This window comes from Sus scrofa, chromosome 6 (genome assembly GCF_000003025.6).
Source record: "Sus scrofa isolate TJ Tabasco breed Duroc chromosome 6, Sscrofa11.1, whole genome shotgun sequence".
Taxonomy (NCBI): Eukaryota; Metazoa; Chordata; class Mammalia; order Artiodactyla; family Suidae; genus Sus; species Sus scrofa.
Genome location: NC_010448.4, coordinates 131,942,401 through 131,966,688, shown reverse-complemented (window position 1 = coordinate 131,966,688; position 24,288 = coordinate 131,942,401). Strand labels below are relative to the sequence as shown.

The window sequence follows — 24,288 nt, the reverse complement described above, 5'->3', positions numbered from 1 at the left end:
AATGCCTCTCAACTAAGCCCTTCATTCCTTCTACCTTTCCAATTTACCATCTTGAGTGGTATTTTTCCAGTCTTTACAAAATGATTTAGATGCAGCTAAGAGTTTACTATAAATTTGACCTCAACCTAAAGAAAACCAGCAAATAAATAAGGGAATAATATATTTTTCATCCTGAGAAAGATAATCTCATTGGATAAAATGATGACAAAAAACTTATCAGCTGTGTAAGACAGCTCACCTACCATTACTTCCACTCATTCATTTTCTGTTTTATCATCTTTATTTTCATGCTTACCATTTATAATAGCCTGGCATACCACATATTGTTTGTTTATTGTCTTTTTTCCCTCACTAGATAGTAAACTCCATGAGACGGGAAAATTTGATAGATTTTTATTTTCTTAAAATGGCCCTCATATACATAGATGTTTCATAAATACTCATTGACTGAATGAATAAGTTGTTTGGGGAATATAATTTTATAGTTAACTGAATGAAATTATATTTGCTGAAAAAAAATTCTAAAATATCTATAGTAAGCATGGCAATATTTCAGTTGTGATTGAATCTCATATTCTTTTCGTTTTTTTATTTGCCCTGCCTGCAGCATATAGAAGTTCTTGGGCCAGGGATTGAGCCTGTGCCGCAGCAGTGACCTTAGCTGCTGCAGTGACAACACTGTATCCTTAACCCACTATGCCACCAGGGAACTCCTCCTGTTCTTTTTTAGGGTCATAATTCCAAATATTATTTCTTATTATATAGTATAATATAAAATTCATGGGAGTTACAGTAAAATCTATAATGATTCCACAACTGACCCTGTTTTGAATAAATCTTCCATATGAATATGATTTATTATAATTGGCCAATTTCTTTGAAAAGAAAGTAAGTAAAATATATTGATTAATTGAGAACTGCAGCTAATAGGGTTTTGCCAGAATTTATTATACTGGCACAGAGTAGGCACTCAATAAATATTTGTCAAATATGTGAAGTATGGTTGGTTAAATAGACTTACCATTTTATTTTTAGTTCCTCAAATAAAAAGAAAAAATTGAATTAAATATGTAATATGCAATAGCATTAGAATCCACGCAGCAGACAAGTAAGCAAATTAAAAGTATTTCAAGTTCTCATTCTCTCCTTCTTTTTCATCTTCTTTTCTACTTCCCTTTATTTCCTGAACAATTTAGTCCTAAATCCATTATCTGGGGACAAGTAAGGTGACATCCATAGGGAGTGTGGGGAATAAAAGCCTCATCAGCCTAAAGAGCAGTGTTGTGGCTCAAAGAGGGTAAGAAGGGCGTGGGGGTATTATTTAGCAACAGTAGAACATTAGATACACACAAAAAAATGATCAAATAAGTAAATGTATTAAGGATAATTGGGGAGATGGAGTTTTCATTGTTGGAGAAAGTAGTTACCAATATGAAAAGAGAGAAACCACACTGGATCCTGTGGCATTGGTTTGGAAATGGAGATGTCAGTGTGAAATCCTAGAGTCCCATAAATAGATAAAGATAGAGATAAATAAAGGGGTTAATATGTGTACCTATATGTAGAGATAGATATATAAATAGATAAATTTTTTCATACATGTATTTCCTTGGTTCCATATCCTGAGAACAACATACCCAAAACAATAGGCACGCCTTTCTCCCAAATCTTGGTTTCTAAATACCATTCTCAACTTAAAAAAAAAAAAAATTAGTCCTCCTTGGAGAAATATTGATTTCTGGGCTGAGGCATGAGAGATACAAAAATGAGCCTAGAATATCTTATTATGCCAAAAGTGTGGATGTTATCCATACAATGCCAGGGATATGAAAAAAGTCAGATTAAAGGGGAACACACTGACCATATCTGAAACTATTTGAAGATCAAAGTGAATAATAACAGTGGAGTTCCTATCATGGCTCAGCAGAAACGAATCTGATTAGCATCCATGAGGACACAGGTTCGATCCCTGGCCTCACTCAGTAGGTTAAGGATCCGGCCTTGCCATGAGCTGTGGTGTAGGTCGCAGAAGCAGCTCAGATCCTGTGTTGCTGTGGTTGTGGTGTAGGCCAGTGGCTACAGCTCTAATCAGACCCCTAGCCTGGGAACCTCCATATGCCGCATGTGCAGCCCTAAAAAATAAAAATTAAAAAAAAAAATGAATAATAACGGTATGTGACATCTCATTGGGTAAAATGGATATCTGCAAGTTCATACTGATATAAATAAATAAATAAGTTCAGATTTAATGTATTTTCCCACAATGTAGTTATAAAAAAGGGAGAAAAGAAAATGTTACAATGCTCCCTTTAACCATGAGATCATTATTAACATAACAAGTAATCTGCCACCTGATAGGATGCTTTGGGAAGACTGGATACTTTTCTTTAAAACAACATAAATATGTAATTTCAAAAACCATATGATATGGTAATATCAAATTTGTCAATTTTGAATTTAAATATTAAAAATTTAGATTAGAATATTACCCTCATGTATTGAAATAAAACATTTTACTTGGATTTGATCACTAGTTTAGTTGGCCAGCCAAGTAATAATTATTACTCTATGGGAGACTGTCATTATTCCTCCTGTTACTAGCAAGAGGTCATAGAAGCTGTCTTTCTCTGAAGGTGAAAAACGTTTAAAGGAGATTCCTTTTTGAATATGGCTTTCCCTGTTTGGGGAATACTCTATTCTTCTGTGGAACTGAGTTGTGGAATGAGGGGGCTGAGGATGACTGGGGAGGTGAGACACGGGCCCCAGGTTATCTGAAATTTATTGCGCTATGTCTAAACGGCTGCCAGCCCTAGGGAGTTCCTCTTCATCAGGCATGGTGGTGCATTGACAAAGCCAAGAAATAACAGCAGGATTTCTTGGACTTCATGGATTCTTTCTTCATTTGTGAGAAAATTAAATTTTCATAAATGCTATGATGTGAAGCAATTTATGGTCTTCATTTAAGAAAATATTCAGAATTCCTTGTTCCTAAAGACAAGTTAGGCTTCAGTCAATAACATAGTACAGTGGGTTCAGAATACAAATTTCCTGCTCCATAGTTATGGAAACTTGGACAAATTCTTTAACCTCTTTCTGCCTAATTTTCTTCATATGTAAAGTGAAAGTAATAATAACAGCCAAATCACAGGATTATTATGAGCATAAATGAGTCAACACATATAAATTGTTTAAAGTAGTACCTGGAACATAGGAAACACTCATTAATTCCTAGCCATTATTATAATTATTGAAGATTAAGGAACAAAGACCAAGATAATCATGCAAAAACAGAAGCTACATTAAGAAATCAATGATTTCTGGAGTTCTACCATGGCACAGTGGGTTAAGAATCTGATTGCAATGGCTCTGGTCATTACAGAGGTGTGGTTTGATCCCTGACCTGGTGCAGTGGGTTAAAGGATCCAGCATTGAAGTTGGCGGTTCAACTTCAATCCCTGGCCTCAAAATTTCCACATGCTGCAGATGTGGCCATAAAAATTTTTTTAATTAAGTACAAAAGAAATTAACAAATAAAAAGGAAATCAGTGATTTCTTAAAACACATTTCGATTGACCACTTTCTGAACAAATATATTTATTGTTATGTACCTGACACCATATTAGGACATGCAAGTACTCTTTTTTTTTTTTAATCTGTAAAAATGAGGATGATAATAGCAATATTCCTCACAGCATTGTTATAAGGATTTAATTATAAAACTTAGCAATTTGCCTGGCACTATTAATAAGCACTCAAAAAACATTAGTTGTGTTACTATTGCTAATTATTATTATCATCATGCTATAATAAGACCAAAATTTGAGAGATTCACGTGAGGGCATAATTACATTTTATAGTGTGAGAAGAACCAAAGAGCTAATATTCTTTTTAAGAATAAATACAGTTTTTCCAGATGGAAAGGAGGGAAAGTGTATGCATGGATTTCCCATGTGTTTTACCTAAATTTGACTTGTTTTCAAAAAGTCAGTAAGCCCACAGTTATTCCATTGAGAAAATGCTTTTGAATTGACCATGTCCACACAAACTAATCAATCAACAGGTAATTGAGAACCAAATCTGTGAAATATGCAGGTAACGTGGAAGTCAGCCTTCCAGCTGGTTTTCCTATATCCACATTCTCTCCTCGTTAGCCTACTTTTCATGAGGTTGACATACTAATCTTCCTAAATGCAGTTTTCATCATGCCATAACTTGTGGAAAATAGAGTAGTTCTCAAATGTCTGCCGTTATCAAGGGCAAATTGACTCTGTCTAGCCTTAAGGATCCTCTGCAGTCTTGCAAATTAGGGTCTAGCCCCAGCACCAGCATCACCTGGGAATTTGTTAAAAACAGATAATCCCATACCTCAATCTAGACCTACTAAATTAAAGTCTGTAGTTTAACAAGATCCCCAATAATGCAAATTAAAATTTGAGAAGCACTTCTCTACAATACTTATTAATCTAAACCAAACAAAATCACTAATCCATAATACAAACTATGATCCCATCAAGAAGAATTAAATTCTTACACGAAATCTCTACATCCAAAGCAATGCTTTTGCTCATGTTCTTAACTGTACTACAAATACCTTATTTCCTTTCCATCTACTATTTAAATCCCATCCATTCCTGAAGGCCCAGTGAAAAAAATCTCCTATCTTCTGACAAACTAAGACCATTTGAAGCTACACTAACCTTCCTGAATACTTCTTGCGTTTAGGTCAACACTGTTTCATTCCTCTTACTACTCATACATTATTCATTGAATAATCATTTTCTGAATGCATATTATTGTTTACCAGGCACTGTTGCACGGGCCAGAATGCAAACAAAAATGTAGACTTACTCTGCCCTCATTAAGCTCACAGAGTAAAAATGGTTCAGTAGAGATACCTTACACTTCATAGGCAAGAAGTGCAAGTGGGTTGACGTAGGAGTGAAGGACCATATTGGGTAAAGCTACATGATTTGTGCTTTTTCTTGGTTAAATCTGCATAAATAAAGGAAGTAATGTGGTTGAAATATATTAAAAGCTTTTGTGGCATGAAGTACACTAACACCTTAACTGATGGCGATAAGATATTGTGCTTTAATTGTTTCATGTTAAATTCAAAACCCAAGAAAAATAAATAAATAAATAAAAGTATTTCCTGTTGTGGCTCAGCAGAAAAGAATCCTACTAGGAACCATGACGTTGTGGGTTTAATTCCTGGCCACTCTCAGTGAGTTAAGAATCTGGCATTGCTGTGGCTGTCGGGTAGGCCAGCAGCGTAGCTCCAATTAGACTCTTAGCCTGGGAACCTCCATATGCCGCAAGTGTGGCCCTAAAAAAGCAAAAATAAATAAATAAATAAAAATTCACAACCCTATAGATGATTGTAAAATTTTTCTAATTGGCCCACAATGTGTTTTTCTTTATTCATTCAACAAATAACAGAATTTTAAAGTAGCTCTGATTTGTCCTTTTGTGGTTCCTTAAGTTTTAGACACAGAAGACACTAAATAAATACTTGTTGATTGAAGACAGTCTTTGATCTCAAGTTGGGGACTAGGTTTACACACATGGAACAGCCATTGCACACATGCAGCCCTTTCCTCCTGTTCTTGACATAAGGAAAAGTTAATGAATTTGCAGTGACACTTCAGTTTACTAGTTGTATCTTTTGGACCAAGCAGTTCCTCTAGAGTGCCATGGAAATTTCTGTTTATCTATAGCTTATGTTTGTGTTCACCAGGGACTTGTTGGAGGACAGCTAACCAAATGGGGTTCCCTAGCAAAAGCTTTTGTGGGTGAGCATTTTGGAAACAAGTTTTAAGGCCATTTGCCAGCAAAATTTCAGCAGGTGGAATTTTCAGCAATATAATGTAAAGATTTGATTTGCAGAGGCCTGGAGGGGCAGGGGAGATAAAATACTTAATGAATGGGAATATGTAACATCCTATATTCTTTCAGTGTGAAAATAAAAATTAGCATTTCTGGGTGTTGCAAAAAACCCCCACTCATCGGCTTTTTAGATAGAAACAGATGCTTTTGGTAAATAGCCATTCTTCAAAAGATCTTGCGCTCTTTTGAAGAATGTCTATCTTCAGTTTAGATACTGTGAAGGACCTTTGTGAGCCCTTTGGTTCCTGTAATGTGGTTCAAGAGTAACATCACACAAGGAAACTTCAAAACCAGACTAAGTGAAAGACTGTATCCAACGAACATAAGTTAGAACTTTACAGGATCTGGTCTTACTGGAAAGGTAGATGTTACTTTGACTCAAGACCTATCCATTTCCTTATGTTAGTAACTTTCACACTGGTTACAGTTTTCCTCTATCTTACTCAGCAATCTTGCTGAAGGTGAGCATTCCCACATGATGTGCAATTTTCTCTTTAACTTTTAATTTCTCTGGGTACAGAAGAAAAGCTCTGGACCCTTAATTGAGCAATTATTTTTTTAAGTGAATACAGAGTTTGAGGAGCGTGCCAAAATCCTCCTTTCATCCAGAGAACAAGTCTAACCTAGGCAGTGGTGTACGCGTTGTCTGGCAGCACCCCAGCTTCAGGTAGAAGAGCCAGGTGAAGACTGAGAGGGGAACTAATTCTTCACCTCTAGTCAGTCCCTGGCATCTACTGACCCTCTGGAAAGAATACCATTTAAGTCCAATTTACATGTCTCTTTGGAGGTGTTAGATATCTCTTTGCTAAGAACTCTTTGTTTTTCTCAATTAGACCATTTCTCCAGAAAAGGACTTGCAAACTTGCTGCTGAATATGCTGTTTGCAGATCATTGCTAGGTTTCCATACCAATATAAAGCACAGGTACTTGAAAAATTCATTAAGAAGTGACTCATCTGAACTCCCAGATTTAAATTTGTGGAGTGGTTCTACCACATTTTTTCAACGTTGTCCCAGATTTCAAGCAACGAAAAAAAAGGGTTCATATCCAAACAGTTCATGGAATATGCTTAGACAGGGAACTTGCTGCTTTATAGCTTGTGCCATTGTTTAAGTAATTCTAATTATTTTGTTTTTTTTTTTAAATAGAGCCAGATTTTTTTTTTAAATCTACTTTTCTGGAACTTTTATCATTTGTCTTAGTTATCTAAGACACTCACTGTCTCCTTTGCATAGCACTTTCAGATATTTGAAGGTAGGTTCTGAGCTTCTCCTCCCATTTAGGTTTCTTTTCCTTTTTGTGTGTGTGTGTCTTTTTGTCTTTTTAGGGCTGCACCCACAGCATATGGAGGTTCCCAGTCTAGGGGTCTAATCAGAGCTGTAGCTGCTGGTCACAGCCACAGCAATGCCAGATCCAAGCTGCATCTGCGACCTACACCACAGCTCATGGCAATGCCGGATCCTTGACCCGCTGAGCGAGGCCAGGGATTGAACCTACAACCTCATGATTCCTAGTCGGATTCATTTCTGCTGCGCCACTATGGGAACTCCCCATATAGACTTCTATTTTTAATCAAACATCTCCTATTCCTTCAGCTATTCCTAAGGCTATAGGGCCTCCAAACTTTATCATTAATGATACATTAGCTTTTCAATAATCACATTTTGAATATAAACTGCTAATAATCAGCTCAATTAAAGTTCAAAATATATAAGACCTGTATTTTAAAGAATTATTTTTTTATGTTTGGTTACATTTTGATTGAATGCTATGTTTAGTGGTCTGTAATACGTAAGATGCAATCTAGAAATTGCTATTAAAATATTGGACTGGTAGATCTAACTGCAGAAAGCATCTTTTTGGTTGTCTCAATTAAAAATTGTAATAGACACTACTAAGCAGCAATTGAAAAATCACGCTAAAATATTATTATCAGCTTCTGGTGCAAAATTTCTCGGCGGAGAACTATTGCAACTTCAGGATAAAATGTTTGCTGTCTAAATACAAATTTTAGCAGCCATTATTAGAAAGACTTTAGATCACTTTGCTTCTTAATTACCATTTAAAATATTTTTTATTACACAGAAGCAAATTAAAATATAGTTACTATTTGCAAAATCCCAAACATCTATAGAAATATAATAAGCTAACCCTTTAGACTTGAAGACGGTTTGAATATTCCTTATCTGCCCACAAAAATTTCACTAGTCTTTTGCGAAATGCTAAAGTGATGATTTGTCCAAGAATGTAGGTGGTTAATACTCACCCAAGTGACATCAACAATTTAATGCATCATGCTTTCACTTCTCATTACAATTGTTTGTATTACTGAAACTTAACCAAATTTTCTTCATGCTTGGCCTTCTTTAAGTCTGACACCCTACAGTTTTCTTCCTATATCAGATTTTGCTTTGTCTTGAATTATTTTCCTTCTTCTCTTACCTGCTTTCAAGAAATAAAAAAAGGCTCTTTGATGTGCCAATTCAAAGTATGTTCAGATAAAAGGTAAATAATTCAATAGGCTTTTGAGGAGGGTTGACATTTGAATGTTGGAGGTTGTTTCCTTTACTCATCGGCTCTCCTATTGAGGTCAGGTGACCCATGATAGTGACTTCAACTGGAGTGTTTTGAATTTACAAAAAACTTCTAATAAAGAATAGTGACAGAAATAGAAAAAAAAATCAATGAAGGAGGAAAGTCCAAGTGTGTGTTCTTATCAAATCTTACACTTGTCCAATAGTTACAAACCTCTCTGAAAATATTTATATGTGTGGGTGGAGGCAAGTTGCCATTAAATTGTAAGAAGTGTTATCAGATTTATCAGGACTTGGTTGTAAATTTGACTACACAGTTTTGGCTCATAGAGAAATGAGGAGGAAATATCAGATTAAAGTGTGCATTGCTGCTGAGGCAACTGAATGTTGCCATAGCAATTGAGATGAAATGTGCAAGAAGTGAGATAATTAAATCTAACCCCTTTAGTAGTTTTGACAGTCAATGCACTGCCAATAGGAAAAGTTATCTACAGTATTAAGATAAAACATATTCCTCATGGAAAGTCTCCTTACTAGTATTTTGTTGTTCCTTTTCTAAATACATTGCTTTAGGTGTCTAATTTGAATGTTCTCTTGTAATAATCAAATACAGTTTTGACCTTGGTCTGCAGCTGCCTAGAATTTCTGCTGGTTTATTGTATCATGGGAACAGACATCTATAAAAAATATGCTTTTCCCCCCTCTAATTCTTAAAAAAAATATACTAAAGCCAAAGATGTCATATTTGAGCTTGAAATTTAATAATATCTAGAACGTGCTGCCCTCTTCAGGAGCTGATGCTTAAAAATACAGAGTTTTTTAGCAGTTTTGAAATTATAAGCTATGATATCAAAATTCTTTAAGAATGAGCACTACACACAATATTTCTGTCTAAAATTTTCCATTAAAATATTTCATTTAAAAATCAATAAATTAAAAATTTTAATAAATTATTCATACTTATAATTAAATATGAAAAACAATTTCCTTAGAAGAAACTACACTCATGGAGAATTCCTCAATCATTACCCAATGTTGGACTTCCATATTTACTATGCAAATGTTTTTTTAAGATTAAAAATGTCTTAAAAAAGATATTTTCGGAGTTCCTATGGTGGTTCAGCGGTTAACAAATCCGACTAGGAACCATGAGGTTGCGGGTCCCGAGCCCTGGCCCCACTCGGTGGGTTAAGGTTCCAGCGTTGCCGTGAGTTGTGGTGTAGTTTGCAGGCGAGGTTCAGATCCCGCGTTGCTGTGGCTGTGGCATAGGCCAGGGACTATAGCTCCCATTAGACCCCTGACCTGCAAACCTCCATATGCCACAGGTATGGCTCTAGAAAAGACAAAAAAAAAAAAAAAAAAGGTATTTTCTATGTGAAAATTTAAGTAGGATACCTTTCAAATCTTAATTTTATTTTCCAGCAAAATATCAGTAAATTTTGTCAATGTATGTCATTTGAAACATTTACTGAAACATCATCTTTCTTGGAAATAATGATTTCAAGTTACACTAACACATTATAATTTTTATTCAGGATTACTTTATTTGAAAATAACATTGAAAGATCTGAAATGTTATTATCCAAAAATTCAAGTAAATCCTTCTTCTGCATATGTTATCTATTAACATGTCTTAAGCCATCATCTAGTTTTGGCACAGGGAGATGAACTCAGTATGTTTTTCTCTAGATTAAGTTTATGATTCTTGCAAAAACATAAAGGAACAGAAAATAACTAATGTATAATGACATTATATATCAGGATATGAGAAAAGCATATTTCTTACATCCTGATATATTCTTTATATTGGAACTATTGACGTAAGAAAGGTTATTTTGTACTGATTATTAAATGTGAAAGTCAATGTTAATTAAAAAATTTTTAAAGACAATAAAGTCAAGAACATATATACCTTTTCAAAATACAAATTTGTTCTAATTCTTACAAATTTTTTCTTTGTTCTTGTTCTAATTCAAATTTGCTCTAATGCAATTAAAAGATTGCTTTTGCATCTGTTAACCCCAAATTCCCAGTCCACCCCAATGCCTCCACCTCCCCCTTGGCAACCACAAGTCTATTCTCCATGTCCATGATTTTCTTTTCTGTGGAAAGTTTCATTTGTGCTGTATGTTAGATTCCAGATATAAGTGATATCATATGGTATTCGTCTTTCTCTTTCTGACTTACTTCACTTAGTATGAGAGTCTCTGGTTCCTGGGAACTATATCTAGTCACTTATGATGGAGCATGATAATGTGAGAAAAAAGAATATATACATGTATGTGTAACTGGGTCACCTTGCTGTACAGTAAAAATTGGCAGAACACTGTAAACCAGCTATAATGGAAAAAATATAAATCATTATAAAATAAAAAATGTTTTAAATAAACATTGTTTTTAATCAAGAGAAAACAGTAAGAAAACATACTGTTCTTTATTATCATTTATTTAGTGTGGAAAAGTTAGAAACTTGGACTCTTAATTCTGTTTCTCAGCTCCTACATCAAATTGTCATTCAATATTTCAAAAAGAAATGTCTTGGTATATAAATAGATGTAATGGTCATTAATGCTGACTTCAATATCAAGAAAGTAAAATGCGGAGTTCCCCTTCATGGCTCAGTGGTTAATGAATCCAACTAGGAACCATGAGGTGGTGGGTTCAATCCCTGGCCTTACTCAGCGTTGCCATGAACTGTGGTGTAGATCGCAGACAAGGCTCGGATCCGGTGTTGCTGTGGCTCTGGTGTAGGCTGGCAGCAACAGCTCCGATTAGATCCCTATCCTGGGAACCTCCATATGCAGTGGGAAACAGCCCTAGAAAAGGAAAAAAGACAAATAAATAAACAAATAAAATAAAATAATTTAAAAAAAGAAAGTAAAATACCCTCCAATTTTTCCTTAAAGAATTTTAGGTATAGCTCTCCCATCTGTATCAATAAAAAATTTAGCTGAACTGGGAAGTTCCTGTGTGGCACAGTGGGTTAAGGATCTGGTGTTGCACAGCTGTGGTGCAGGTTGCAACTACAGAGCAGGTTCAGTCCCTGGCCTGGGAATTTCCACATGCTGTGGGTGTGGCCAAAAAAGAAAAAAACTGAGCTGAGCTAAATGGGAGAAAGAAAAAGGTCTTTTGACCATATTCTCTTAATCTGATAATATTTGGGGAAAATAAAACATTTTATTCCAGATTTTGAAAGCTCTTATCCCAATAATTGTTTAATCATAATGCAGCTCTGTCCAAAGGCATGTAATACACGTTCAAGAATTCTTAGAACATTGATTTGTGTTCTCTGCAATAGATTTACTTCATTTTTGTTTTTCTGCTGATTCATTGCATTTGGCAGTTAGGATCCCTGTGGATGGAAGTATAATAAATAATAATATTTTCTTTGCTTTCTAGGGTATTTATGGCACAATGATAAATTTCATCTTTCCCAGAATGGTAAGTAAAGAGCTCTTTCTATATTTGATAGTACTAAACACAAACAAGAAAACGTGAATTGTTATAATAAAGGTGGAGTATCATTTGCTAAATGTACTGAATGGTCTGATAATTGTAAGGTAGCATATACTCTTGAAATAAATGGATACTGCATTCAAATTCTATAAGCATTCCAAAATTCTCACCAGTATGTTATAGGCTCTTCAGGTTTCTGTCTCTGTTGGACTGCATTTGAACATAGCATATTCCATATTTTGTTTTCTGTAGTAATTTATTTTAAAATATACACAGATATAGAAATAAATGTGGTTTACAATCTATGAGCAGAAAGAAAAAACATATCTGTGATACATATTTAGAGTGGGTGAGTAAGAGTCCTTTGGAATTTTTACTGTTACATAAAAACTGATTATAATTTATGTTTGACCAGGGCTTTTCAGCATCTGTGAATTTTAAAATGTTTGTTTTCTAAGAACATAAATCGTAACTTCTCCTAGGCAAGCTAGCTACTGTATGATTTTTGTTTAAGCACTTAGTTTTATTGTCTTTATATTTTTATCACTTAAAAAGGTAATGTTTCATTTTAGTCTTAATCATAACCTCTATATAATTCAAATAACAATAAAAATCAACCTTATTGAATGGAAAGGTCAATGTAAAATGATATTTCTCAACAAGTTATTATTGTCTGCTATGAAGTCCCCCCGCCCCCCGGTGGTTCCTTCATATTCCCTATAAAAAGAATGAATTTCTCACTGTAGCCAAAAAAAAAAAATCACTTTGAAATAAACCAATCATCAAACAGTGCTATGTTAAGTGAAAAAGCAGAGCACATTATAAACACATTATAGGTTGTGTGCACTTGAGCTTGTGTACTGAGGGGAGAGAGAATTGAGATCATATTGTGGGCTTAGAAAAAAAGGCTCAAAAGGTACCAAAACAGTGACAATACAGCTAATTTCATAGTCTTCATTTCTTCTTCATTTTCTGAATTTCCTATAATAAATATGTAGAATTCCTATCAAAAAAGACACTATTTGAAAAATAGACTATTAAAAACAGTATATTATTAGTAATAAACTATGTATATGTATAACTGAGGAAATACCTCTTTGTGCCAATTACATAGCCAAAATGATCTTATACAATTAAAACAAAAACTTCCCACCTAATCCCATAAGGGATTAAAACTATAAACTGAAGATTAATTGGGTAAAACTGTACAATGAAGGATTTAAAATGAGGTTGAAGCACTTACTTTCATTAATTTTACTCAATATAAAAAGCACTCCTAGAATTCAGGCATATGTGTGAAAAAAACATTTTCAAACTGAAAAAAAAAAATCTGCAGCGCCACCCACATTGGTTTCTAGTATATAAGAATTTAGTACTCTATGAACTTTTTTGAGAAGAGAAAAGATCTAGCTAGAAAAAGGCCAAAACTTAAAGTCTAAAACTTTTAAAATAACTCACATTTTAAGTCAGTAGATCTTTAATTTCTCCATCTACAAAAAATTATCATCTTTGCAAGTTTAATGTACAAAATTATTTTAGGGTCCAAATTTATTTTTATTTTTTATTTTATTTTATTTTTTGGTCTTTTTGCTATTTCTTGGGCCTCTCCCACGGCATATGGAGGTTCCCAGGCTAGGGGTCAAATCGGAGCTGTAGCCGCCGGCCTACGCCAGAGCCACAGCAACACGGGATCCGAGCCGCGTCTGCGACCCACACCACAGCTCACAGCAACGCCAGATCCTTAACCCACTGAGCAAGGGCAGGGAACGAACTCGCAACCTCCTGGTTCCTAGTCGGATTCGTTAACCACTGTGCCAGGATGGGAACTCCTAAGGTCCAAATTTAAAAGAAAATAAGGTATAGGGAGTTCACATCTTGGCTCAGCAGTAACGAACCCAAATAATACCCACGAGGATGCAGGTTTGATTCCTGGTCTCACTCAGTGGGTTAAGGATCTGGTGTTGCCGTGAGCTGTGGTGTAGGCCAACAGCTGCAGCTTGGATTCGACCTCTAGCCTAGGAACTTCCATATGCCTTGAGTGTGGCCTTAAATAGAAGAAAGGAGAGGTGGGGAGGAGAGAGGAGGGGAGGAGAGGAGAGGAGAGGAGGAGAATATTAGCAGGAAATTTGCTTTTAACCTCAAATAATGTTAATAAATTATTTTTATTAATATTAATAAATACAGTAAGTTTTAAATATAGTAAAAATTATTAAAATTAATAAATAATAGCAAACATAACAGTGCAACTAATAGAGTATTTTTGAGATTAAAGATTTCTTCTCAATGGCATTTTTATTATACAGTGAAAACTTAGCATTAAAGTATAAATTGTATTTATGTCTCATGTGTCCAGCAATTATCTGGAAATAAGCCAATAATTTCAGAAGACATTTTGGGGTAGAGAAAGGTGTTCTAGCAAAATCTATACAATTCACATTAATGTTTCCTCGGTCCTTACTTCCAGCTTACTTGCTCTCTGATTACATAAAATTAGGCCAGAACTGGTTCTCAATTGTCTAGCTTGCAAATTGGAAGGGATACTAACAAAGCTGGGAGGAAAGAGAGAACACCCTTGAAAAGCTAGAGGTTTTTCACACTTACTCACTAGCACTAAGAATGAGGGACCAAAGACTAGTTGTATGATATCGAGTAAGATAGATCAAGATAGATCGTACACTTGGGTTTAAAATCCCTGATCTGCTAAATTAAGCAGTTGTACTGAAAGATTTTTAATAAAGTCTAAATTCCTTTCTAGCCCTAGAATTTTGCAGTGAAATATCCTTAAGCTTACTATACAGAGCATAAGATAATATTGAGAGAGTTGAGAGTTGTTAAAATGATAAAGGTTTTAATGACTAAAAGGGTAAGTTTCATTCTTTTGCAAAATTCACTTGTATTGATCCAAATTATATTCTGTATATGATGAATTATATATTGCCATATTGCATATTTTGATGATATTCTTTACATATTGCTATTTTTAAAATGTACCTAAAAATCTAACCTGAATTTTCTCACTTGGCTTTGAATGAGGTGATGCTGTACATAATATATGAGAGAAAATCTAGCATTAGCCTCCTCTTTTTTTTTTTTGCTTTTCAGGGCCACACTCGTGGCACATGGAGGTTCCCAGACTAGGTGTCAAATCGGAGCTACAGCTGCCAGCCTGCCCCACAGCCACAGCAGTGAGGGATCCAAGCCGCATCTGCGACCTACGCCACAGCTCACAGCAGTACCAGATCCTTAACCCACTGAGCGAGGCCAGGGATCGAACCCGCAACCTCATGGTTCCTAGTCAGATTCATTTCCACTGTGCCACGACGGAGACTCCCAGAAACATATTTCTAATAGGTTTATGCTGCCAAGATGCTAATCCAAAATAGCAGGGAATTAAAATTTTTAATTTATAAGTTTATTTTTTTACATCCACTCTGTAACATCTTTTGTACAACCAACATAACATGACATTTTAGAAAAAACAAAATTAACCTCCTATTCATAACCAAGAGCAGGGTCAAAGTAACAAATTATCAGATAAATAAAACATTTGCTTTATTCAAATGATTTCTTTCTGATTTATAAGTGTGCAAATTTAAGTAAGCAGCCAAAGTTCTGAATTACTACATGAAATGAAATGTAAATATATATTTTGTTGACATGTGTCTATTAAAACTAAACTTTAAAAGAGAATAAATACAACATGTTTTAATAGATTGGAGATAAATGCCAACAATTTAAATAAAGCAAATTTCTCAGTGTAGTTAATCTGCATTTTAACAAAATAGATCTTTCATTCTTAATGAGCAAAGATTGAATGTACATTTTTGTGAATAGTCACACAAGAATAGTCTATTCTTTAATCAACAACAAAATATACTTTATATCTGAGAACATTAACGATAAAATTTCCATATTGGACTTAACTATAGCCCTAGTCTTTTTTCATTTATCTTTTAAAATTCACAACAGTTTCCAATATACCAAATGTCAATTTTTAGGTCAGATGATACTAATGTTAAAACACTGTTAATTGGCCAACAAGTTGATTACTTTTAAGATTCTGAAAAAAGCAAAGATAAAAACAGTCCTCTCCTTTTCTTTCAATTAAAATTGCATGCAATTATTCTTGTAGATTATAGATCTCTTTTGGGATTTCCGGTTTCAAACAACTTTTTGGTTCATTTCACAGGAATAATATTCATCTTAATTAGAAAAAACAATTGATGGGCTTTTTTACAAGAGGGAGTTCACTCCACGCACTGATTACTGCCACTAGATTATCCTGTTTAAGAAAAAGAAAGCCTTGCTTTTAAAGCAGGAGGTTGAATATGTTATATATCAGTAGCCATTGTCTTTGAAAATAGAATATCTTTCCATTTTGTTTTAACCACTGAATTTTCCTAAGTAATATTCTAAATTGACTTCTAAAATTATTTTGAATATGCAAATATACCAAATATATAAATCAAGATTATGAAATAAATAAAAAACATTCTGGATATGTTATTGAATTGTTTTATACCATTTATAGAGTTAAAATACTTTGTTTCCTTTTAAAAATATTTTTTAACATTTAATAGCTAAAAAGTAAAATTTCAAATACATAAAGAATAACAAATCATGAATATTTGAGTCCCTTGTGACATTTCAAGTACTCTGTTAGCCTTCTACAATGACTTAACCCTTGATTCAATCAGAACTAAACATTATATTAAATTTTCTGTATCCCTTGCTTTTCCTTATAATCTTGCCTCATGTGTTTGCATCCCTAAATATACTATTGTCTGGTATATACATTTTCAGTAACATGTAAATGAAAGTAACTTTTCCATTCAAGGTCAAGTTCTTGAGTTTCAACCATTTGCTACACATAACTACAATTCATTAGTTTATACTGTTGTATAGTATTCCACTTCAGAACATGATTTGTCTTCTTTAATGTTAATAGATATTTGAGTTGCTTCAGTTCTTTGTTTTGGTTTTTTACTATTATATGTGGTGCTGCTGTGAACATTCCTCAACATGTATAAATAGACAGGTACAAAATTTCTCTAAGGCAAATGGTTCTTAACCTGGAGTGATTTTTGTCCCAAGGAATATTTGGCAACATGTGGACACATTTTTGGTTATTGTAACTTGGGCATGCTGCTGGGTTTTAGTCAGTAAAGGCCAGGGATGCTCTAAATATCCTGTGAGGCACAAGGCAGACCCCATGGCAAAGAATTATCTGAACAATACAATCAATAATACAAGGTTGAGAAACTTTGCTCTTGAATATAAACTTGAAAATGAAATTGCTGAGTCATATTATACAGAAAGTTTCAAATTTATTAGATAAAATTTTGCTAACCATTGCTCAAAGTAGCAATTTTATATACATCTGCATTCTTGTTAGCATTTAAATTGTTAGATACTTTAAAATTATTATCAATTTTGTGAATGTGAAAAAAAAATTCCTCATAGTTTCAATTTTGGCTCCTTGATTACTTACTAATTAGATTCCGTATCTTTTCTCATATTATTGACACTTAGGGCTTCCAATTCTATGAGATACTGATTCTTTTTAACCAATTTTTAAAATTGAATTTTAGGCAATATATATACTAATCCATTGTTCTTTTTTTTTTTTTTTTGTCTTTTCTAGGGTCACTCCTGTGGCATATGGAGGTTCCCAGGCTAGGGGTCTAATCAGAGCTGTAGCCACTGGCCTACACCAGAGCCACAGCAACATGGGATCCAAGCGAGCTGCGTCTGTGACCTACACCACAGCTCATGGCAACGCCAGATCCTTAACCCACTGAGCAAGGTCAGGGATCAAACCGGCAACCTCCTGGTTCCTAGTTGGATTTGTTAACCACTGAGCCACGACGGGAACTCATAACCCATTGTTCCTTACTTGTGTGGCATGTCTTTTTCTAGTTCATGAATTGTCTTTTTAAAAAATATTTTTTATTATAGTTGATCTACAATGTTGTGTCAATTTCTGCTGTACAGCAGAGTGACCCAGTCCATGAATTGTCTTGTCACTTCTTTAAGGTGGCCTTTTATGGACAGAACTTTTCCTCTTAATGCAGTTAAACTCAGTGAACATTCCTGTTTTGCTTATTTGTTACTTTTTCCATTTAAGAAATCTTATCCTTTATCTTCTAAGTGTTTTAACATTTGCTTTTTTTACAGTTAAGTCTTTAATCCGTTTGAAATTTTTTTGTATGGCGTAAGGTAGATATAAATGTTTTAAAATAGAAACTATAGTCTTTGTATTGCATGGTTTATGTTTTTCCCATTGATCTTCAAAACTAGCCTTTTCATGAATCATATTTCCATATACTGTACTTTTTTTTTTTTTTTTTTTTTTGTCTTTTTTAGAGCCGCACCCGTGGCATGTGGAGGTTTCCAGGCTAGGGGCTGAATTGGACCTGTAGCTGCTGGCCTACACCACAGCCACAGCAACACAGGATCTGAGCCACATCTTTGACCTACACCACAGTTCACGGCAATGCCAGATCCTTACTCCACTGAGCAAGGCCAGGGATCTAGCCTGAGTCCTCATGGATGCTAGTCAGATTTGTTTCCACTGAGCCATGGCATGAACTCCCATGTACTGTATTTATAATCTAATTTTGGCTCTTTGTTTTACTCTGTTCACACTGCTAAAATTGTTAAAATGTTTTAGTAACTATTAAAATCTGATAAGTTCTTCTATGTGTTCTTCTTCAAGAATACTCAGTTTGGGAGCTTCCACTGTGGTGCAATGGGATCAGCAGCATCTTGGAAGCACTGGGACATGGGTTTGATCCCTACCCAGCACAGTGGGTTAAGGATCTGGTGTTGCCACAGCTGCATCTTAGGTTGTGACTGCAGCTTGGATCTGATCCCTGGCCTGGGAGCTCCATATGCCCAGGGGCGGCCAAAAATGAAAAAAAAAAAGAAAATAGTGACTATCCTAGTTTCAAAAACAAAAACAAATAAAAAGGAGTTCCCTGGTGGCTCATCAGGTTAAGGATTCATGTTGTCACTGCTGTGGCTTTGGTTATAGCTGTGGCATGGGTTTAATCCCTCACCCAGGACACTTCTGCATGCCATGGGCATGGCCAAAAAAAAAAATCTTGGTTCCTATGGCCCTTTACTTTTCTATAGAAGTCTTGGGAAAGTCTTGTCAATGCCACCTCCTACACACACACACACACACACACACACACACACAACTTGATTGAAATTTGTTGGAATCTACAGATCAATCTGAAGGGAACTCAGACTTGTATTATAACTTAATGTTCTAATCCAAGAATATAGTTTATTTTTTCATTTGTTTAGATTTTCTATAACTTTTTCACAAAGATTTTATTTCTCCTATAAATTGGTTATATTTTTCTCTAAATACTTTTTAAATAAAATATTTTTAAATTATATCTTTAACAATTTCTTTGGCATAGTGATAATTTCTAGTGTTTGAGGCAATGAAAAGCCAAATAATTTTGTTTTTTTATTTTATCCAACAGATCTTCTAAACTTTCTTATTAATTATCATAATTTCTGTGTATTTGCTCTTGGATTTCCTATGTAAACAATCTAGCTTCTGTGAGTAATGCGAGTTCTTCCTTTCCAGATTTTATACTTTCATTTTTTTCATTGTACTCTACCAACTAGACCTCTAGTTCAGTATTATATAGAAATTGTGATGGTAAGCAACTTAGTTTTTTCCTGATTTTTGAAAGAAAACGCTTTGAACATTTCAACACTAAGTTGTAGGGGTTTTGTAGATATCCTTTAACAAGTTAAGAATATGTCCTCCTCCCCCCCTCTGGCTTTTTAAGGCCACACCTGAGGCATATGGAGGTTCCTAGGCTAGGAGTCGAATCGGAGCTACGCAGCCAGCCTACACCATAGCCACAGCAACTTGGAATCGAGCCTCGTCTATGACCTACTCCACAGCTCACTGGCTCAACGCTGGATCCTTACCCCACTGAGCAAGGCCAGGGATTGAACCTGCATCCTCATAGATACTAGTCAGATATGTTACAGCTGAGCCACAACGGGAACTCCTGTCCTTTTATCTTAGTTTGTTTTTATTTTTTCTTTTAAGTCTTTGAGGATGTTGAATTTCATTGTTTTTTTTTTATATTAATTTAGAGGGAAATATGATTTTTCTCCCAAAGGGCTGCTGAGAACTGAAGTATTTTTCACCCTAAGGACATTTATTGAGTGGGGCAAACATATGCTTCACTTTTCATGTCCTTGCTGGCACAAGGGAATGCAAAATGGATATATCCTCATCATTAACCTGATCTACAAATAAATCCATCCCATAGAGGACTGCAAGGAAAATTGCAAGTCTTGAATATATAACTAAAGAGAAAAAAGTTCTTGCTTGAAAATTAATAATTGTAAATCAACATTACTGTGTTTCTAGAAAGAATTTTATAATCTCAGTGGGCAAAGACTCCAAGATAAGAATTTAGTTTAAACTTGCCCCTAGTTGTACCTTTTGTGCCCAGGAGAATCAAAAGAAAATACCCTCTGGAGAGCCTAACTTTATTCCATTCCTCCTAGAATTTTATACAGGTAAGATTCCATCAGTACAAGCCCACACTCAGAAATCACAAATACACTGTAAAACAAACAAACAAAATACAAAGTAAAATTTAAAAAAAACAGCAGGAGTTCCTGCCCAGCTTAGAGGATCTGGCATTGTCACTGCTGTGGCTGTGGCTCTGGTTACAGATATGCGAGAGTTCGACCCTGCCCTGGGAAATTCCACATACTACTACTGTGGGTGAAGCCAAAAAAACCCCCAATCAACCAAACAAACAAAAATCAGCAAAACATAAATGAGCAGGAATCAGATTTAAAAAAAAAAAAAAAAAAAGGTAAAAAGCAGAATCAGACCCACAAAATCTTCAAATATTAAAATCACCATTTCCACTCTTTTTTGTCCTCTGCTTTTTGTTCTCATTCTTTTTTGCCCACAAAACTATATCCAAAAATATTTTTTTAACATTTAGTTTCCTCAGAATAACATGTAAACCCTTCTTTTGTATAAAGTGAGAAATTAATAATATAACCAAGTTCAACCTGTTAAACTAAACCTGGTTACACTGAAATGGAATTTGATCTCAACATGTATCTTGCAAGCTATAAAAACTGCAGTGAACAAAAAAATAAAAGTAGAAATAAGAATAGTTACTTTTCTGTTTAGTTTAAATAGACAAGTACAATTGTAAATATTGTATTAAACTGGAAATACCAAAACAGATATTGATGGCTATACTATAGAATCCTGTTTTCAATCTTTAACAGTTTTAAATAGATTACATTTAGCTAAATACTCAAAATGATAAATATATTATAAATTATGAGAATGTCTTTTATTTGTGCAGCATATTTTCACCCCAAATCTCAGTGACTTCCAAATACCTTTATATTTATGTTTTGAAAATTTTTAAAAAGAATTTGTGTTCTCACTTGACCTTGAATCCTTGATTGGTCTCATGTTGTGCACTTGGTCAAAGGTGAGCCAATCATAGTCTGTCCTTGTAATTTTATGAACTGGGAATCATGGAACAGACTCTGAGGCAAAGAGAAAATATATTGGTTGATGAATCCCAGGGAAGACTGATTCTATACCTTAATTCCAGTTATTAAACTTTCTAGGGATCCATGAACCAGTAAATTGCCTTTACTGAAGCTTATTTAAGTTGTTTCTATAACTTGCAACCAAAACAGTCCTGATACCCTTATATAAAGAAAATTAAATTCTGAGATGGTTTTCTTGCATGCTGATAGTCATAGGAGGCAATGGATGAATAATACCTTTAATACCTTTTCCTACCATAAGGGAAGGGAATTGTAAAGAGTTCCTGGGTGAGTTCTTTGGAAGCCCTGCCTGGACTAGAACATACCTTTGCCCTCTGATTTATTCCCCAGGCAGGTCAAAGTAAGGATTACCTAAGATTATTCCTTATAGCAAGGTTTAAGACCACTGGTATTTTGGCATTTAAACTTCTGATATCTAGAGGGTTTCCATCAAGAAGCCCTTTCTGAAATTAGTATTATTTTCCAGTTACTTTCTACTCGAGATTTTACATGGCCTGAATCAAAGAGGAAAGAACTAAAATTTAAGAAAAGGGGGTTGACAATTACTGAGCATTTTAGGCTATGTTAAGAACCGGGCTGATCTGTTTTATTTCTAGTTAGTTGTTAAAAGCTGAATTGTGTCCCCCTCAAACTCATGTGTTGAAGTCCAAACTGCCAGAACCTCTATTTGCAAACATTCTTTAAAGACTTTATTAAGGTTAAATGAGGTTTTGGGCTGAGCCCTAATCCAATATGACTGGTGTCTTTTTAAGGAGATATTAGGGAGTTCTCTTATGGCGCAGCAGTTTAAGGATCTAATGTTGTCACCACAGTAGCTTGTGTCGCTGCCATGGCGCAGGTTCAATTCCTGGCCTGGGGAACCTGCACAAGCACACAAAGGAAGATGATATAAAGACAGAGAGGAGATAGCCATCAACAAGCCAGGGAAAGAATTCTCAGAAGAAATAACCCTGTCTGTCAAGTTTACTCATAAAATTTCTTTCAAATGTCTGCTCTACTCTGTTTCTACTATTCCTACCTTAATTTAGGCTTTGTTTTTCTTACTTAAAACATTCTAATGACCATTAGCGCCTCATCATTCTGAGTCAAGCATTCCTAGTCTTGTTAGCCAAACCACTAGATTATGAATTTTTTGAGAACAAAGTCTGCTCTGCACTCTCTTCCTATCCTCAGTTTAGCCCATGATTCCTAAACCTGGCTGTTCATCAAAATTTGAGGTGGCATTTTTAATTACAAATTTGAGCTCCAGACCATGTCAGTTGAATCAGAATCTACAGTCTTGGGGGCTAGAAAGTGGTATTTTTAATATGTTCCTAAGTTGATCTTATAAACAATAGAATCTGTTACTTTTACTTGCCCATCTTTTTCTTAATAGTCATGTGACAGCTTCTCTGAATCTTCCTACCTCAGTTTTTGTCTTAGATTTCTTACTGGGCCTTCCACTGTCACAATGTTTTTTGAATAATAAATCTCATTACACAGTTTTTTAAGTAAGATGGTTTTTATGGGGGTTTTTTTGTTTTGTCTTTTTTGCCATTTCTTAGGCTGCTCTCGCGGCATATGGAGATTCCCAGGTTAGGGGTCGAATCGGAGCCATAGCTGCAGGCCTACACCAGAGCCACAGCAACTCAAGATCCGAGCTGCGTCTGCAACCTACACCACAGCCATGGCAACGCCAGATCCTTAACCCACTGAGCAAGGCCAAGGATCAAACCCGCCACCTCATGGTTCCTAGTCGGATTCGTTAACCACTGAGCCACGACGGAAACTCCAAAATGGTTATTCTTTTACATAGATGATTATTTCAAGAGTTTTCCTGCTGCAGGCCATATATAATATAGGTTATTTCTGTCTCCTGAGAAGCTACAAAAATGCCATAAAGATACTTTGACATGTATAATAGCAAAAATACATGAAGCCTATCCAATTTGTTCACTGTGAAAGTGATTAAGTAGGTTTCAGCACTAGGATGGTCCCTTCACAACTGTTTCCATCTATATGCAAGAACTGGCAGAAGCATTGGCTTCTCTTGCAGTTATTGTGTGGTCTGGCCCTATTCATACTGATACAAACTATGTGGGATGACCACAAACGAAAGTGGGTTTAGAGTTCACCTAGGAAAAGGAGGAAGTAATGTCTCAAATTCCACTCTAGTCCTCTATATTATAAACTTAATTTATATACTTATCATATGGCAAAGACAGACAACTTTATACTCTGAAAAGGAAAATCATACTGCTTTTCTAACTTAAAAAACAACGTCAAGGCTAACACAGTGGGTCTTTGCATCTACGCACAGATAGGAAACGTGAATCTGGAAAATGCTAACAAATAATGACAATCCTTAGAAATATGGAGTTCCCGTCGTGGCGCAGTGGTTAACGAATCCGACTAGGAACCATGAGGTTGCGGGTTCAGTCCCTGCCCTTGCTCAGTGGGTTAACGATCCAGCGTTGCCGTGAGCTGTGGTGTAGGTCGCAGACGCGGCTCAGATCCCGCGTTGCTGTGGCTCTGGCGTAGGCTGGTGGCTACAGCTCCGATTCAACCCCTAGCCTGGGAATCTCCATATGCCGCGGGAGCGGCCCAAGAAATAGCAACAACAACAACAACAAAAGACAAAAAAAAAAAAAAAAAAAAAAAGAAAAGAAATAACCTCTGCTGTTATTCTATACTTGAAATCAAAGGCACGCTTTCCAACCATAGATAACAAAAGAAGAACTTGCTGACTATATGTGTCAAACTGATTAATTCTATTGATATCTGTTCTGTGTCTGTTATATCAAGAGTTACATAAGAAGATCAAAACAGACATGATTCC

The 24,288-nt window shown here is 35.2% G+C and overlaps 1 protein-coding gene across 5 annotated transcripts in view; it reads left to right on the top strand.

Annotated features, from left to right (window-relative positions):
* Window positions 1-24,288, top strand: part of ADGRL2 (adhesion G protein-coupled receptor L2) — a 639,025-nt gene that overhangs the window by 399,418 nt on the left and 215,319 nt on the right. For 3 of the 5 annotated variants that reach the window (XM_021096376.1, XM_021096387.1, XM_021096375.1), the window contains one exon: window positions 11,820-11,861. The gene's annotated coding sequence lies outside the window, so the exon portion shown is untranslated. Of the gene's footprint in view, window positions 1-11,819; window positions 11,862-24,288 lie in introns of those variants that run through there. The other 2 variants (XM_021096389.1, XM_021096396.1) reach the window with 2 other exon arrangements.